The sequence below is a fragment of the Tenrec ecaudatus genome, unplaced genomic scaffold (assembly GCF_050624435.1).
Source record: "Tenrec ecaudatus isolate mTenEca1 unplaced genomic scaffold, mTenEca1.hap1 Scaffold_1556, whole genome shotgun sequence".
Lineage (NCBI taxonomy): Eukaryota > Metazoa > Chordata > Mammalia > Afrosoricida > Tenrecidae > Tenrec > Tenrec ecaudatus.
Genome location: NW_027458049.1, coordinates 129,399 through 142,723, shown reverse-complemented (window position 1 = coordinate 142,723; position 13,325 = coordinate 129,399). Strand labels below are relative to the sequence as shown.

Below are 13,325 nucleotides of genomic sequence, written 5' to 3'. Positions count from 1 at the left end.
TGCCATCATCATCTTCACCATGAGCAGTTAGTTTATTGATATACAGGAAGACCCTCGATTATGATCATCCAGCCTGTAAAACAACTCCTTGCCCTTTAACTACGTAAATGCCCTCATTTTGAAACGAGTAAACCAGCCCCAATTGCACTGAAATGCTTTATCTCATCGCCTTCACTTGTTGCACTGGCAGCTCTTTAATCATGAAGGAAGCTTATAGCTTTCCCTTGGACAGCTAAATACGGACCGGTGCGCCTGCTCCGACTGACCTGGGAATTTTAAAGACACCATTAAGAGATGGTCTCCTTCATAACCCATGGGCTGCCAGCATTTAGTCACTGCCTAGATACATATTTCGATTATGCAGAATACATAATTTATAGCAACTTTTAATATTATAACACTTTTAGAGAGTAACAGTGATACTTTTATTGGATGTTAGAAACTCTCATTACATACATTAGTTTTCCAAGGGATAGCTGTTTTTAATTTTTTAAAATCATTTTATTAGGGGCTCATACAACTCTTTTCACAATCCGTACATACATCATTTGTGTCCAACACATTCGTACATATGTTGCCATCATCATTCTCAAAACATCTGCTTTCTAGTTGAGCCCTTGGTATCAGCTCCTCATTTTTCCCTGTCCTCCCTGCTTCCCCTCCCCCTGAACCCTTGATAATTTATAAATAATTAATAGTTTATCTTATCTTACACCATCCCACATCTCCCTCACCTAGTTCTCCGCTGTCCGTCCTCTAGGGAGGAGGTTATAGGTAGACCTTGTCATCTCTTCCCCACTTCTCCCTCATCTTCCCTTTATCCTGCCAATATTGCCACTCTTACCACTGATCCTAAGGGGGTCATCTGTCCTGGATTCCCTGTATTTTCAGTTCCTATCTGTGACAGTATACATTCTCCGATCCAGGTAAGGTAAAATTGGGATCATGATAGTGGGGGGAGGGGAAGCATTTAAGAATTAAAGGAAAATTGTATGTTTCACCTTTGCTATACTACACTCTGACTGGCTAGTCACGTCCCCACAGCCCTTCTGCTAGGAGAAATCCAATCTCCCCCAGATGGGCCCTGGGTCCCCACTCTGCACTCCCCCTCATTCACAATGCTATGATTTTTTTTTCAGCACAACGTGCTTTCTCAACTTTTGTTAGGCCATGATTAATCTTTAATCTGCAAACTTAATTAAAGATGAAGAGAGCCCTCTGGTATAGTGGCTACATGTTTGGCTGCTAACCACAAAGCTATCAGTTTGAAACTCCTAGCTGCTCTTCTGGAGAAAGACGAGGGCAACAGCCTGGGAAACCCAAGGAGGCAATTCTACCCCATTGTATAAGGTCATTATAAATTAAAAATGGCTCTGTGACATTGAGTTTGGTTTTGAGAGTAGTTGTTTCAGTAATAACACACAAGGACATGTGTCTAGAGATTATTCCTGCCACTCTTAGTAGTGCCCTAAATATTAGCTAGCAGTCATCAGTAGTGTTTAATACATGTTTGATGAATGTATAATTTAAAAATTAATAACTATAGTTTTATTGTCTTGTTTCATCGCTTATAAATTTGTGTCATATTAGAGAAACTGGAAATTCAGTGAATTAGACACTGACAATAAAATGGCTCATAAAGAAGCACATTTTGAGAACATTCAAAATCTGCCTTTCAGTTTTATTTTATTTTTTATCTAAATCCTGGTTTCAGGAATTGTAACAGCATTGCAAATATAGCCTTAATATTTTTGCAAACTGGATTATAATAATCTCACTGAATCTGCTTTAAATCTCCTTATTGGGTTTTTACCAACATGTATTTTATTAAAGGGTCTTCTTTGTTTTCTGATGGGTCTCCAGTCTTTGGTTTAAAGTTTGCCAGATGAAACATGTGGTGATCATCTCTTTACGTATTGCAAAAGTGAAAAGTCAGAGGATGTGCTTGAAAACACAAAACTCTGAGCCAGATCAGAGGAACAGCCACTGGTTTTAGGTTGATAGGTGACTGCTTAACTTTGTAGAAATGCTGCCCTTTCAGGAATGAAATTGAGAATAGATGGCTTAGACACATTTTGTACAAAACACTGCCAGGTCGAAATCTTTCCCAGTTTCCTCAGTTTGCAATCATTGCAGCAGACACTTCACCGCAGTTAAGTAGGATTGTCCAAAGACAACTCTGGGATTACTGCATCCTTCTGACACTTCTTAGTGCTTTGCAAATGCAAATTTTATGGAAAACATTTAATTCTGGAGTTCTCTCTTCAATCCCTGCCCTTTCCTAGATGGCCAAAGCCTAAACATTATTCTTTCTTAGTTGTGTTTTCTTCTAGAATCATGAGTAGTATTAATAATAATAGAGCACTAATTCAAATGTGTTTTTTTTACCCAGTAGGCAGGAAGTGAAAGATAATTCTCTAGCTACTTGTATTGTACTCATTTGGGAGAAATATTCCTATATGATTATGCTCTTAGCTATCTTCTGTTAAGACAACAGAATGTGTGTGAAAAAGAATTAGCATTATATATTAATGAAATCCCAAAAGTGATAAAATTGTTTATTGCAAAGTAAGATTCATTGTTGGCTATATGCTTCCAGTCTTCTGCCATGGACCAAAAGTGATTAAAATTAATTTGTATCGTAGCTATCTGCTCAGCCCTGTGGCCAGTGCAGGTTGTTGGGTGCTATCAGTGGTGATTCATAGGGAGGGAGCACACACAGGAACTTCATGGCCACCCTCAAAGGCTCACAACATTTCTCACATCGTTGAGCCTGGTGATTCTAATGATCTATTTGTCATAACTGTAAATGCCTATCTTCGGATATTCAAAAGAGCCACCATGAAATCCTTTCCTTTTAAATCATTTTTCTGTATGCAATTGCTTAAGAATTCATATTCCGAAGGCTTCTAAATTAGCCTGGGTGTGTGCAACACGTTATGACAGAGAAATGTTAAAAATAGCCTGAGACACATTTTCAGGATGTTCTACTGTAAAGAGCTGTGAGCCGTTAGCTGCCTTTCTATGATAACCCAGAAAGAGCCTCGAGACTAGAATTTTCACACTGACCTGTCCCTGCAGGCATAAGCTGGCTGGTTCAAGTGCAGACAGTTAACAAGTGCCTTTCAGCTTTATTTAGAAATTTATTGAGTGTGTTCTCCTTGAAATGAGGCTATCGCTATCGAGGGGACCACCCGACCTTCTGGCCTCCACTTTGACCTTTGTTTCTTGCCTGTCTTTTAAAAAGACTTTCTGCTTTCCTCTTGAGTGATGGTCTTGAGGTTCAACCACAGCTCACCAGGTCTGCTGTCAGTACTTGCCTTTTGTGTTGTGGAAAAAAGTACCTGCTGTGAACAAGTTGTTAGTTTTGTAAAATCCTATCATGAAATCTCCAGCTCATTTACCAACTACTGTTCTTCCACCAGTCTCCAACATTTGCATTCCAATCAACACTAATTATCAATGCATCCTGATCGCATGCGATCAATTTCCAAATGAAGTTTGTGGTAGAATTCTTCAATTTCTTCATCACTAGCTTTTGTGGTTGGTCCATACATTTGAATAATTGCTTATTGATTGGATTTCCTTGAAGCTGGATAGATATAATCCTGTAATTAACAGCATTGTACTTCATGATGGATGTAGTGAGATCCTTTCTGACAATGAATACCACACCATTCCTCTTGATTGTGTTTTTCCTGGTGTAGAAAATGAAATGACCTTCTGATTTTAAATTGCCAATACCAGTCCATTTCCATTTACTAATGCTTAGAGCATTGTTGTACATGCATTCCAGTTCATTTTTGAGCACTTCCACTTTTCTTACATTTATGCTTCACATATTCCAAGTTCCAATCATAGAAGACTGTTGCAGCTGTTTCGCTTTACCTTGAGTCCTGCGCCATGAGCAAATGAAGACAGCAAATGCTCCGCTCTTGCCGGCTTTCCTCCATTCACTTCCACGTAGTGGACTCCCATCCAAGAAAGCAGCTCCTCTGCAGTCACATTTTGAGGGCCCTCCCACCTGAGGGGTCCATCCACATGCAGTTTATCTGACAGTGTTCTGCTTCCTTTGTTCAGGCTTTCAACATGTGAGCCTGCTTTGAAGCTCTGTCCAAGGTTTTAAGCAGCTTCTTCCTCAAGAGTGGGAGTCTAGTCCCTCCTTAGTTGTGCTTGGGGTGGCCCTGCTGGCATTTGAAACACCAAAGACATAGCTTCCAGCATCACAACAACACAGAAGAGCCCACAGCATGACAAACTGGCAGACAAGTGGTGCATTTGAATTGAATTTGCATTTGAACTGGGGTGCTGGAGAAGGACAAACTGCTCTGTATTGAAATCAGTAAGACCAGAGTGCTCCTTAGAGGCAAGGATGACAAGACTTCCTCTTACATGCTTTGGACATGTAGTCACAAGACTAAAGTGGAAGGGTGGCAAAAAAGAGGAAGGGGTTCAGCCAAGTGGATTGGTTGACACCATGGCTTCATCAATGGGCTCAGGCGCAGGAACCATCGGGAGGGTGGTGCTGAACCATGCAGTGTTTTGTTCCGCTGTGCACAGGCTCACTATGTGTCACAGTGGACTGATGGCACAGAACAATACCGTCGACAACGACAGACAACAACCCCACCTTGCTTGCTGAAAGCGAGGAGAACTTGAAGCACCTGCTGATGAAGATCAAGGATGGCAGACTTCAGTATGGATTTCAATTCATTAAAAAAAACAAAAACCCAAAGTCTTAAAACTGCACTAATACATAATATCATGATAAATGGAGAAAAGATTGAAGTTATGAAGGATTTCATATTGCCCTTTTCCTTGCTTTGATCATGGAAGCCACAATCAAGATCTAAGGATATGTATTATATTAGGTCAATCTGCTGCACAAGACCTCTTTAGAGTGTTGCAAAGCAAGGGTATTATGTAGAGGCCCAAAGCATTGTCTCTTCAATCACCTCCTATGCAGTGACGTTCGACATTGAATAAGGAAGACCAAAGAAAAGTGATGCACTTGAGCCATGGTGTGGGAGAGTATTGACAGTACCAGGGACTGAAAGGACAAACACATCTGTCTTGAAGTGAGTACAGTCAGAGTTCTCCTTACAGAAGATGACGAGGCCTTGCCTCACATCCTTTGCACAGACCATCTGAGAGACCAGTCCCTGGAGAAGCACGTCATGCCTGGGACAGTGATGGGCAGTAAAAGAGGAAGGCCTCAAGGGCAGGCTGCCACAGTGCGTGCCTCAGGGAGCTCATAGGCACTCTGGTACGCACGGTGCAGGCTGGGCAATGTTACATTCTTTTGTACCCAGGGTCACGGCCAGAGCTGCCCCAAGGCAACTAGCCAATGCCACCCTACTAAGTAGTTCTAAAAAGTCCAACTATTTCAAGTACTCTGTGGCTTTTGAGGATGGTAAGCTCTTTTGGAGACCCATACATCATTGCTTCTCATTCTTCCTAATGCGGGGACCCTTTAATACACTTCCTCATGTTGTGGTGACCCCCTAACCTTAAAATTATTTTTGTTGTGACTTCATAACTATAATTTTGCTACTGTTTTAAATCAGGCGGCCCCTGTGAAAGGGTCATTTGACCTCCAAAGGGGTTGCATCTCAGGTTGAGAACTGCTCTTGTAGGTAGTGTGGCTTCAAAGCCAGCAGATTTGTAGACTCTGCTGCCAAATGTTGACATCAGCAGTTATAAGGGTGAAATATCTTAATGTTACGTCTAAATGTGTGAGAATGGTGACATCATTTAACATCATTCTGTGAGACTGATCCACTTTCTTTGAAAAGTACCCACTTGTGTTTGTCTCCTTGGGTTTCCTAGAGACTCAGAGTGTAGTCGTTCATGATATCTAATCCATATACTCTAGCGTTCTCCTTAATGTTTTAATTCAGTGTGAACTCACAGCATATAGGTTGACCATTTTCTTAACATATCCTTGAAAGAAATGCAGACTAATCCTGTCTTCCAGTTTGACCGCAGAAATGGCAAGTACATGGTGATCAGAGCAGGAATTAATCCACTTGTAGTCTATGCTTACTTCGCATTCTCTGTGGAAAATCCATCTCTCTGATCTCTTTTTGTTCTATACCATTATATTGCATCTTTATTTAAAAGCACTGTTATGAGAATTTTCAATGTTATTATTCCTTAGTTTGGGAATTCCATAATCTTATCAATGGTCAATAGATATTTGGCAGATTGGAAAATAAATATAACTAATCATTTACTTGTGCAAGAGTATCCAAGAACTCTGCTGTTTGCCAGCCACAGTACTGAATATTAAAAAAACAATATGGTCTGTAATCCCCTAGTTATTTATTCAGCCAAAGTAGAATGAGGTAGTTGTAAAAATGTGGCTCTTAGATAAAATCTGTTTTCACTACTTCCTGGGAGAAGTTCTGCCTCTGTGTAATTCCTAGCATTCACCTGAACACCACTGCGGTCATGTCTGAACACGACTGGTTATTGCCCCAAAGAGAATGGTCATTGCAATTGGGTGCAAATTGTTTGGAATTATATAGGTTGTTTGTGATTATAAATTCTCAAATCCACTTTTGTTTCTTCATTTTACTTTAATTTTGACAGTCACTCTGTTGATCCTCACTATTTTCTAGAAGTTCACTGCTGTCTAGCTTTCCTTTTCTTTGTACAAGGAGCACTTACCTCAGTTTACTGAATGCCTTTTACTTTCCTGATTGATAAGAGCCTTGGCTATAAAGCGAGGAAGAATTGGAATTATCACTCCATGAATTGGTTTTAGGGATAAAAACAAGCCACAGCATATTGGTCTAGTCAACACCCTTCATCGGTCTCAGCACATGTTCCATGGCTGTGGTTGTTAGTATGCACGCCTGCCCAGCCTGTACTGACAGCCACTTCACAATCACTAGACATCATATTTATTTCCTGTCTATCATCTCACAATTCACCACATTCATCGATTTCTTTCACACAAGCATCCAGACACTGCGTGAAAAGTGTTGTGTTGCTAATTTGAAGGTCAGTGGGTAACACCCACCAGCCCTCCTCTGGATCCCTATAGAGCAAGGGTTCTCAAACTGGGCCGTGACCTACTTTGGGTTTGGACGATCCTTTCACAGGGGCACCCAATTCATAACAGTAGCAAAATGACAGTGATGAAGTAGCAATGAAAATGTTATGGTTGGGGGCCACCACCACACGGGGACCTGTGTGACAGGGTCTCGGCGTCAGGAAGGTGGAGAAGCGCTGCTCTTGGACCTCTTTTTCGTGATGGTTGATTTAAGAGAACAGCAGGCGGGTGTGAAATTCTGTTTCCTGCTTTGTAAAAATGCCACAGAAACTGTTGTGACGTTGAACACAGCTTCCAACGGCAGCGCTATGGGAAAAACTCAAGTGTCTGAGTGGGTTTCTCATTTCAAAGAAGGTGGAGTATTGAATGATGACAAACCCCATTCTGGATGTCTTTTAACATCCCAAATGGATGCAAATGTCGACTCCTAGTACCTTTGGAGTTCCTTCCACCAGGTCAGACTGCTAATCAAACTTTCTACTTAGAGATTCTGAAAAGGTGGCATAAAACGTAACCATAAAAGGTGACCAAAAACGGCTTTATTTGTGGCAGACGGGGGACTGGTTTTTCCACCACAACAATGCACCTGCTCATACAGTCATCTCAGTGTGCTGGTTTTGGGCAAAAACAACATGCCTCTCTTGCCCCATGCACCTAACTCACCTGACCTCACTCCCTGTGACTACTTTTTGTTTCTGAGAATTTAGAGGGACATGAAAGGACAGTGATTTGATGACATAGAAGAGGTGAGGGAACAAAAATGAGGGAAGTGCTATCAACTATCCAAACAGATGAGTTGGAAAATGTTTCCAAGAATGGAATCACAGATTTGAAAAATGTATTACGTATAATGTAGAACACTTTGAAGGTGATAAGTTTGTGTTGTGAAAAAAAAATTAAATACATAGCTTTGAAAAAAAATCACTTTGAAGGATACACAAAAAATCTCCTTTCAATTCTATTGCAATGAATTAGAAAGGCATATTTAAAATAAGGAATATATGGATATAGAAATCAATACAGGAGTTATTAAAAGTAATTATGCATTACTTTATATTGTCTTGTAATATATCTCTAGCTCAAAATGGAGATTCATAGAGCCCCTTATGATAATCATTTTCCTTAACAAACAAATATCCAATAACAACAACAAAAGGATCTACTCATAATTTTCTTCCAGAATTTATCAAATCTACTTTTGGTCTCTTATTTATCCAAGGTAGCAGTGCTATCTTGTTTAAGAGGTTCAAAGATAATTGGAACATGATCGATAATTAACAGCTTATGATAGTTTTTGCTTGCAGTGAAACTATAGAAGGTTACATTTTTCAGTTTGAAGAGGTGATGTTTTGAAGTGAGAGGAAAGGAAAACAAGGAGAGGGATCAATTCAAACTAAGCCAAACTTTGGCTTGGGTGGTAAATCTTCACATCTTGGGAGATGATTTTAAATACATCATGTACGCTGTTAATTGCATTCGATTTGGACTACCCTGTGTGGAATGCTTGAAATATTCTCATAGGGAATGGAGTGTCAGTGAAAAGGCTCTCACTGTTCTGGTGGTAAGAAAACATCAGATTAGGAAAATCGGACTGAGTGGAATTTTGCCAAAGCCTATTGGATATTGTTTAAAGATAAAAGTGCAGGCCGACTCAGGAGTTACGAAATAGCACCGTGCCCTCCAGAATCAAACCACATTTGATTAGCAGATTGGATTCTTCCTTTCTAGACTGAGACTGATCTGGAATGGAGTTGATTCAGGCATCTGAGTGAAGGGAGGCAGCGAGCCGTGGCTGCTCAGGTGCTTCACCCCATTAGAGTTTAGGATTAACGGAAGTTCGGCATCAAATTTCCATGTCACTTAGGTTGGAGTCTGGGCTGCCCCAAAGGGGGAAAATAGATTTCAGTAAGGTAGAACATATGTTAGGACTGCAGTCTTGATCGGGCAACTGCAGGCCAGGCTAATGGTCCCCGAGGAGAACCACGCTTGAGCGTCAGAAGGTGTTCCGTTTGCTCGCTGAACACACTCGCCATTAGCGGGACGTTCTTGGGAAGACTGTCAGAAATGCCAAGCAGAAAGAAAGAACAGGCGAAGATTAGTTGACTCTGCATTCCAAGTCACCAATGTATTGGAAGTTAATTGCAGACGCCTAGGGCAGATCATGAATTTTATCCATGGTCTATGGAAGAAGCTGCTCCTTCTCCTCTTTCAGTGGGTAGTGAATGCTATTACAGGCATGTGGTCACTGAGCAGAGCAACTCGCGAGCTGCATTCCCAGCCCACTCTGCTTTTACTTTCTTAAGGTGCCTGATTCCATTTTTTAAATGTTCCTGGCTTCTGTTGGATCTTGATATTAATAGATTATTATTTCTTATAAAGGTGACGAGCGGAGAAATACACATAAAAATTTGAGCTTCATTAGACCCAGGCACCTGTGGTTTTCAATAAATTATATATGTAGTGTAAATATTAGGGAGTTGGTAGGTAGGTAAGTGTGTACATATGTGGGTAGGTTTGGTAGGGAAGTAGCTGGATAGATAGATAGATGGATGATAGGTGGAATGTAGAATGATAAAAGTAGATATATAACAGAGTCATGGTATTTGAATGTAGAATGATAAAAGTAGATATATAACAGAGTCATGGTACTTAGTTCATGCCATGATGAAATTACCATATTTAGTCTCAGGAAGATTAGTTTTGACATACTGTTGTCATATGAGCACAGATAGAGAAATTTAAAATTTGAGCACAAAAGCTGATGTTTAGTACATAAATTTAAGTTGTTTTCCTAATGGAGGAAAATGTCACTGAAGATAAGTATTGAAAACATGTGAATTCTATAAATTCTGTATTAAATAATTATCACATCCAACAATATGAAGTTACAAATGTTTGAAGCAGAAATATTAAGAAATTTTCCAACTTCAACTATATGCCAAAGGTAAAGTAAAAATGTGTCCTTTATTAATCATTATGAAACTATAAAAAGCATATAAGCTAATAAAGTATTTTATATTCATGTAATTAGTCTGTATTTACTATTACCTTGTGATATATATGTATTATTCAGTTTACCAATGTAAATAGTGAGTTTGAAATAAATTGTGTATTCTCACAAATAAGTAATATGAGAGCTTCTTTACAAACAGGCAAAATGAAAATAGTGGGAAGCATTAGAAGTTCTCCAAATGGTTTTAGTGTGTTGACCTTTTTAATTTTAGTGTTTGATGCTTGTTACTAAGAATAATTTACAAATACTGAATTCTGTAATACAAAGTTCGTTAGCAGTATATTGCAACTATATGGTAGTTTTAGCCTGTACAACTGGAAATACATGCGGGTTGAAAATACATATAGGATAGGATGAAATTTTGCTTCAAAATGTTCTTTCAACAGTGTTACATTTCATATGTTCACCAAATATTTAATAAACACTATGTGCCAGAAATTAGTATAGACACAAGAGTAAATAGCAAAGAATAAAACAGCCAGTAAAACAACCAAAGTTCCTGCCCTCATAACTACTCTTGTGTTTTAATTTTTAGTTTTGAGAAATTATATTCGTGAAGAGCACAAGCTCCATAATTAAATAGGAGTATTAATTCTCAGCTCCAGTAACATGTGACTGTGAGCAAGTTATTGAATTCTTTGATCCTAAATTCCTCTGTCTATAATATATCGCTAATACAGTATCTATGCCATAAGTTTGTTTAATTCAAAACATTCACTACATCCCAGCCACTATAAGTGCTCAATCTATTTTTTTTTAGTAAAGCATATTAAGGAATATATGTATGACCAAACTACATCCTCAGTCAAGCATGGCATGCTGGGGAGGTACACCATAACACTGAGCTCAGGTTTGGAGGCCAGGTAAATAGTTAGTTCATATTATACCATTATACTTTAGTTTACTTCAGTGTAAATTTCTTAGGGTGTATTTCTTTGTAATGTATACCCATGTTTTATCATTTGAGTCCATTTTTTGCTATTTTATTGGGTTCTTGAAGAAAATTTACAAAAGAAGCTTGGTTACATTCTGAGACTTTCCACACAAATTGAGCAATGGCATTGTTTGGTCACATTCTATTTAATATGGTACCCATGTTGTCGTTAGTTGTCCTCTGGTTCTCCAATCTAGTTTCCATGTTGCATGAAGTTTTCACCCGTGCTTTGGGTGTGGTGTTTCTCTTCTGCACTCACACAAGTTATTCTTCCCCCACGAACTGGAGTCCACTTACCCTAAGATTCCTATCTAATTTTCCATGCTGCACTTGTCAGCTTGATCTCATATATGTCTCAAAAGAACACATTATTGAAAGCATAAATTATTTACTAGTCAAGGTAAACTATTGTTTAGATTTTTGTTTATTTTTCCCCAAACCATTTTATTAGTAACTAATCCAGACATTATACCATTCCATAGTTTAGTCACATCAAGCAGTATTATGCAATTGCTACCACCATCAGTTTCAAAACACTTTTGTCCTTCATGAACCTCTTGATATTTGCTTCCCCTTTACCCCAACTTCCCCACTGTTTACCCCAGGGACCCTTATTCTAATTTTGTTTCTACAGGTTCATCAATCCTGGTTTCATATACTGAAAAACATATTACAAAGGTTCCTTAAGGCTACCCATGATAACAGAATACTTCAGAGATAAACTTCAATATGCAAACAAATAAACAGAAAATATTGAAACCAGATCAAGTGATAAGGTTTTAATCATTCAAGTGAGGTTTGTCAGTTTAATCTGCTATGTCACCTCTCCAGTACTCTCTCTTTGTATCCAGTTTATTATGGTTAGAGGGAATTCACTGGAGGCTTAGTTATAGATCTCAAAAATATGTTGTCATCTGTCGCCTTCTGCAAACCTGAATCTCACAATGTAAGTTCTGATATCATTCCCTCCTTTTGCTTTGGATTATATAATTTACAGTCCTTAGGGCACGGGTGTTGGTGTGCTTCGTCCTTGTGGATTTAGTTGACATCTCACTTAGATGGCTGCTTGTTTGGAAACAAGCCTTTAAGACCCCAGATGCCATTCTAGCTGATAGCCAGGCACTATCAAATTTCTTCACCACACTTTGGTGTAGCACCATATCTTCTTTGCTTTCTTCTTTAGGACAAGTATCTTACAGGGTCATGTCATGAGAACTAATTGATCTTAGATTAGAGCTAGGATTAAGGGGGAGCTCCATATCCATTCTTGGATCTATTTATGGATCATGTAGACTTTCTTCCAGGAATGACTGCTAACAAGTCACTCCAAAAGTTCGTTGGGATGTATTGTCTCCATTCCAACCAGCTAGAAGGACATCAGACACGAAGAAACATCTGGTAGTTGTTAATACAGCAGCTTAAAAGAGACTCACATGAGAACAAGCATGTGGGGTTTTTATGCTGTTGTTGTTTTAAGATCATTTTATTGGAAGCTCTCACAGCTCTTATAACAATCCGTACATGAATTGTATCAAGCATATTTGTACGTATGTTGCCATCATCATTTTCTAAACATTTAGTTTCTATTACAACCCTTGGTATCAGCTCCTCTTTTTTCCCTCCTTCCCCCTCTTCCCCTCTCATGACCCTTGATAAATTATAAATAATTATTATTTTTATATCTTACACCAATGGTTTCTGCTGTTTATTCCCCTGGGGGTGAGGGTTTATGTATCAATCATTGTGACTGGTCCCCCCTACCTCCCACCTCTCCTCATGTTCTCCCTACCACCCTGGTATCGCTACTCTCATTTCTGTCTCTGATGGTTTCATCTGACCTGGATCCAGTGTGTCATGAGGTCTTATCTGTACCTGTGTTCATGCTGTGATCTGGCCCACAGTGAAAGGCAGGACTGGGGTCATGATAGTTGGGGATAAGTAAGCCTCAAGGAACCAGAAGAATATTGTGTGTTTCACCAGTGCTCTCCTACCCCTTTGTTGACTCCTCCCTTTCTTGGGACCCTATTGTGAGGATCTGTCCTATTGTCTACAGATAGGTTTTGGGTCTCTGCTCTGACCCCCTTTGTTCTCAACACATTTTTTGTTGCTTATTTTGGGTCTTTTGATACTTGTTACCTGATCCTATTGACACCTCGTGATCACACAGGCTGGTGTGCTTTTTCCATGTGGATTGGTTACTTCTCTGCTAGATGGCTGCTTGTTTAACTTCAAGCCTTTAAGACCACAGATGCTTTATCTTTTGATAGCTGATCACCATCAGCTTTTTTTCACCATATTTGCTTATGCACCCATTTTGA

The 13,325-nt window shown here is 39.3% G+C and overlaps 1 long non-coding RNA gene across 2 annotated transcripts in view; it reads left to right on the top strand.

The window, feature by feature from the left end:
• LOC142436124 (uncharacterized) overlaps positions 1 to 13,325 on the top strand; it is a 95,296-nt gene that overhangs the window by 27,040 nt on the left and 54,931 nt on the right. The gene's annotated exons all lie outside the window — the stretch shown is intronic.